The sequence below is a fragment of the Dasypus novemcinctus genome, chromosome 11 (genome assembly GCF_030445035.2).
Source record: "Dasypus novemcinctus isolate mDasNov1 chromosome 11, mDasNov1.1.hap2, whole genome shotgun sequence".
NCBI lineage: Eukaryota > Metazoa > Chordata > Mammalia > Cingulata > Dasypodidae > Dasypus > Dasypus novemcinctus.
The window spans coordinates 83,937,728-83,943,869 of NC_080683.1; the positions used below are offsets into that span (position 1 = coordinate 83,937,728).

At 45.0% G+C, this 6,142-nt stretch overlaps 1 pseudogene; it reads right to left on the reverse strand.

Moving 5' to 3' along the window:
- Positions 1-2,953: 2,953 nt before the first annotated feature.
- Positions 2,954-4,032, reverse strand: LOC101427216 (zinc transporter ZIP1 pseudogene; annotated as a pseudogene).
- Between the last annotated feature and the right edge of the window lie 2,110 nt (positions 4,033-6,142).

Here is a 6,142-nt window from a genome sequence, read left to right on the forward strand (position 1 = left end):
AATAACGACGTCTGAAAAATCCTCTACTTTCCTCTCAAAATATCACCTACCCCATTGTCAGAAGATGTACTGATGAGGATAGTATAGTGCCTTAAGGACAGAGGCCTGGGGATGAAGTTGTTTCCAGGAATGCTCTGCCTTTAGAATCCTGGGTCATCCCGTGAATGTCAGGACATTGGTTATTGAAGATTTCCTGCAATTCCTTGTCTCTATAATGGTCACGAGTACTTTGTAATTTATTCTTCTTCATCCCACGATTAGTCCCTCTGGACCCAGATGTAAACAACAAGATGGCTAGGAAAGGTGGTTAATATGCGAGTTCTCTACTTGTGGTCCATGCTGTCAGAAACCTTTCAGGCCCTAGGCATTTGTGCACATAATTGCCTGAAATCCACTTTGGAGCCAAGACAGGTCAGTAGGTCATTGTCAGCAGCCGTGAACTCCTCTCTCACCTCACTGAGGCCAACAGCTCTAAACTCAGTTGTTATTCCATTCCACCTTTCAGAGAAATAATCCCAATTCAGATGAAAAGGGTCATAATTGCAACATCACCTTTAAATGTATCCCCTATTTCAGTCTTGGAAATGATATAGTTAAATTTGAAAAAAAAGTTAACAAGATTAGAACCTACGATAACAACACAAATTCTAACATGCATTAATGGGTGGAAGGTTTTCTCACCCTCAAATGCTTGTAAAAGATGTTCTTTATGAAGCAATTATAGTGAAAGTTCCTCCTTTTCTTCCTTGAAGCATCTGTCCTCTTTAGATAAAATTAGCTTTTTTTTTTTTTGGTGGACACATGACAAGAAAGAGGTTCAATGTAACAAGCAAGCATGCTATTTTAGAAAGCTCCATCTCAAATTAAGTTTATATGTGGTAGCTTTTTAGGGAGAGTGAGTTGGCACATGTGAGTAATTTAGGAGTAACATTTTATTCTCGGGTTTGGAGTAGCTTTCAATTCCCTTACTAGTGTGCTTCTAATTAAATCATAATTGTACCATTCATTATGAAATGAAAGAAACACTGTTATATTGGATTTTTCATGAGAGAAAATCAAGATGGCACTCATAAAATGGCTAATCCATAAAAAAAGAATAAAACTCTTTGGAAATGGTCCTAAAAATTAAATTGCCTGTAATTTGAATTTGCATAATTATCAAATTATCATAAATAATATCTTTTTGACAGACCCAAATGACTTGAATATATGTGATTAGTTACACATATTACATCACCAGAATGCATGAGGAACACTGAGTAGGTAGCAAAATGTAATAAAAATGATGTGTCCAATAACTTAAGTTTACATTAAGTTACATTCTTTATCATATACTAATTTAAAAATATATGTCTTTAAGAAATAAACAGGGAAGCGGACTTGGCCCAGTGGTTAGGGCATCCGTCCATCACATGGAAGGTCCACAGTTCAAACCCCAGGCCTCCTTGACCCGCGTGGAGCTGGCCCATGCGCAGTGCTGATGCACGCAAGGAGTGCCGAGCCATGCATGCGTGTCCCCTGCGTAGAGGAGCCCCACGCGCAAGGAGTGTGCCCCATAAGGAGAGCCGCCCACCGTGAAAGAAAGTGCAGCCTGCCCAGGAACGGCGCTGCACACATGGAGAGCTGACACAACAAGATGACGCAACAAAAAGAAACACAGATTCCCGTGCCGCTGACAACAACAGAAGAGGACAAAGAAGACGCAGCAAATAGACACAGAGAACAGACAACCGGGGCACGGGGAAGAAAGGGAGAGAAATAGATAAATAAATAAATCTAAAAAAAAAAAATAAACATATTAAGTTGGTTTATCTTAAAGTCAATAGAAGAAAAAGCAAAAATATAAGTAGCCCTTGTGCTGCTTTCTTATGGAAGAGGGGTTTTGAATGAATTGTAGGATAATTCTTACACTTGTCTAATTATGCCTCTTGGGCATGTGCTTAGATAGTTTATATTTTCAACTCAGCATAAAATAATTTTCAATAAATGCCTCGTCCATTTTTTTTTATATAGAAACATCTTTTATTTAGGTAATATGTCCCAAAACAAGTCAGTTAGTAAAATAGATTCTAGATAGTATGGCCCTTATGCACAGCCCTCCCTCCCCAAAAATAACCCTGGGGTGGGCTTCCCCTTTCCCCCTTGAGCTCTTCTAATATATATAAAAATGTTTGGCAGCTCAGTGTTTATCATCTGGGCGATGGGAACCGTGTCCATGTCCTGTATAGGGTGCCGGATCAACAGGAGGCTGCATCTCTGCTAACCCTCCCCTCACCTCAGCCCAGCAAACACTTCTGCCCTATCCCAGGATCTGTGACCAAAATCAAGAGCAAGCAGCACCACTGAGGTGCTGGGCAGGGCTCGGTGCCATCACTGTGCTTTGAGAAAGAGGGAAGGGATTTATTTGTCATCTTACAAATAGAGGAGTGAACAGGGTTTGAGAGACCAGAGAAGGTACCAAACTTGCAGGAGGAACCATTTGGCACTAGCCCCCTGGGAGAAGGAAAATGGGAGATAGGAGAGGAAGAGCTAATGAAAGTGGGAGGGGTCACTCCAAGTGGCAGAGTGCTGAAATGGCTAGAACCAACAGGACTACAGGCTCCTGGCCTGCCCCCTCTTGATCTTTCTACCCCACAGCAACTGGGTGCCCAAGCCCAGCAGGCCCAGTAGCAGCCTGCCCCTATGTGTAGGGTCCAACCCCTGATCCTAATATCCCTTGATCATGTCTCTAGTGATGTGATCATCTCTTATCTCTTGGGCGTGGTGCAAGGCTCATGTTTGCCCGTTTCCCTCTCACTGGTCAGACTGTCCCAAAGGCCCCATCCCTAGCTCTTGGAGAACTCTGGTCCTCAGTGCCTCTGTTCCCCCTCCTGCCTATTCCTCACAAACTGAAGGAGAGAGAGAGCGCAGGGGAACCTGATACCCAACCTCCCCTGCCCCTCTCTGGAGGCCCCTAGACTGCGATGAAGAGCAGGCCAGTAAGCAGGGCAGAGCCTGCTAGGAGCAGAATGACCTTGAGAATGCTCTGCTCGGAAATGGCCAGCTCCTGGGGTAGGATCTCCAGGAAGGGGATATAAAGGAAGGTACCGGCTGCCATGTCCTCTAACACAGACTGGGCCAGCTGGCGCAGTGGGCTGGTGGACTGTGCCAGAGCTGCACCCAGCCCAATGCCCAGGGATGTCATGCATGGCTCTGCAGCAGCCTCAGGGACAGGCTGACTGCCAGGATACCCTTGTGGAGGAGCAGAGCCAGGCACAGCTCCATGGCCCGAGCATGGTCTCGTTGCAGCTCCACCGCCAACCCCCCTAACCCTGAGTGCAGGGCCAGAGGAAAGACCAGGACACAGGCACGCAGGGCCAAGGGCGCTGTTGGACCTCCGCTTGCCTGTGGGGGCCCAGGCCCATCACGCCAGTGCTGTGGTCCACCATGTGCTGTTCCCAGCAGAGCCCTTGTCTCCCGGGGAGGTGGCCCACCTGCTCCTTGTAAGCCAGCGTGATCTGCTCCACCACCAGGACCAAGAAGAAGCCCACGGCCAGGATGAACCCCTGCAGGGGGAGCTGGAGTGCCACATGCAGGGCTGCAAGGGCCACCTATAGCAACCAGGTAGTCAGGCAGCAGGTCCAGGAGACAGGTGGCCAGAAAGACACCCCCTGCGAAGCAGCTTGTGAGGCTCAGGGCTTTCTGGAGAGAGGTTGAGCCTTCCTGGTTAGCTCCCAGCCAGCGCAGCACACAGATGGGCAGACAAGGGTGAGCACCAGTGGCAGCACCAGAGTCCCCAACTTCAATTCAGGCCCACGGGCACTGGAGACTCCGAGGCCCTGCCTCAGGGTGACACACCAGGAGCTCCAGCTCTCCCCAGGGCCCCGTGGTGGCTTTGGTGGCTCCAGTGTCTCTCAGCCCTCCAGAGGGTCTCACTACATCATAGTCGCTGGGTTCCCGTCTGGAGTCGGGTCCCCGCCCTCTCCCCAAGCTTTGGGCCCTCCCCCAGCCACTGCGTACTCTCCCCCCGCTGCCAATGATGGCACCCCTCATCCATTTAAAAACAAAATAAGTTTATTTATTTAAAGATTTATTTTTTATTTCTCTCCTCCCCGCCACCCCAGTTGTCTGTTCTCTGTGTCCATCTGCTGCATGTTCTTCTTTGTCTGCTTCTGTTGTCAGCGGCATGGGAATCTGGAGTTTCTTTTTGTTGCGTCATCTTCTTGTGTCAGTTCTCCGTGTGTGCAGCGCCACTCCTGGCAGGCTGCACTTTCTTTCGTGCTGGGCGGCTTCCCTTATGGGGCACACTACTTGTGCGTGGGGCTCCCCTACGCGGGGGACACCCCTGCATGGCAGGGCACTCCTTGCGCGCATCAGCACTGCGCATGGGCCAGCTCCACACAGGTCAGGAGGCCTGGGGTTTGAACCGTGGACCTCCCACATGGTAGGCGGATGCTCTATCCGTTGAGCCAAGTCCACCTTCCCCTCATCCATTTTTAATTTCTTCCTGTCTTTAAGGCATCATTGCTGAAATCTAATGACTTTGAATTTAGAATTTAAAAGAACTCACTCTGTTATTTCCTGTAACTAGCTCTATGAGAATAAGTGAAATAGTGACTTAAAGAGTATACTAAGAAAGTCTCCAACAGCTTTTATTTATATTTTTGGTGTCACAGTGTGACAGTGAGCATCTGTATGTGTCCTTAAATACATATGCAAGAGTTTCTGTAAATCCAAAAGTTGTTAGAATTTTATAATATACTTCCAGATTGTTCTCCCAAATCATTGCACCTATTCATACTCTTACCAGTTTAAGAAATTTGCTTTGCCCAACTTTCCTGTCAACCCTTAATTGGTGATACATGGTATTTCACTATTTTACTAGATTTTTCCCTTGATTACCTGTGAGGCTGAGTATTTTTTCATATGTTTATAAATCCTTTGAGTTCACTGGTCCCTGAAGTCCCTGTTCATATACTGTGGCTATTTTTTAACTGAATTGTTTGTGCTTTCCACTGCACTTTGATTATATATATATGTCTTTTGTCATATAGAAAATTTTGTTGCAGTCAAATTATCAGTCTTTGACTTTATGATTTGTACTTTTTGTGTCTATTTTAAGAAAACTTCTGTCATTCAAAATCCTAAAGATATTCCATATTTAGAGCTTTAATCTATCTGAAATTTTCTTTTGTATTTTGTATAACGTAGGGACATTATTTAATTTTATTTTTCTGTATAGAAACTGAATTATTCCAACATTACTTATTGACTAGTCCATTCTTTCACCCTCAAATTCTAATACTATCTCAGTTATAGATCAAGATCCCCTCTATGCATCAATCTATTTTGGGGCTTTCTATTCCACTCAGCTCATCTATTTGACTATTCCTGAGCCAATCCCAACCATTTTAATTACTAATGCTTTTTTTAAAAAAGCTTTTTTTATTTATTTTCCCCCCTTCCCCACCTCCCTCCCTGCTGTTTTTGCTATCTGTATTGTCTTCTCTTCTCATTTTCTCTCCTCTAGGATTCACCAGGATTTGATCCTGGAGACCTCTGTGGGGAGAGAGGTTCCCTGTCAGTTGCGCCACCTCAGTTCCTGGTTTCTGCTGAGCTTCACCTTAACTCTCCCCTTGTCTCTCTTTTGATGCATCATCATCTTGCTGCATGACTCACTTGCACAGAGCACTGGCTCATCACGTGGGCACTCACATAGGCACTGGCTTGCCACATGGCACGCTTTCTCTTCTTTTTCACCAGGAGGCCCCAGGGATCAAACCCAGGTCCTCCCATATGGTAGGCGGAAGCTCTATCACTTAAGCCACATACACTTCCGACTAATGCTTTATTTGAAAGAGCAAGTCCCATTTCCTTGTTCTTCTTTTTAAAAAAAGTGTCTAGGTGGAATTTTTGTTGGATTTATGTAAATGTGGGGAAGTTGTCATATGTTCTGAAATTGAGTCTTCTCAAACAAGAGCATGATATAGATATCCATTTTTTAAAAACTCATCTTTTTATCCTTCATAATATGTGAAAGTTTTCTCCATAAAGAAGGTATGTATATCTTTGTTAGATTTATTCCCAGGCACCCTGTAGTTTGCTTGCTATTGTGAATAGGGTTGTTGTTTTTATTATTATTCTTTGCTGATATTATAGAAAT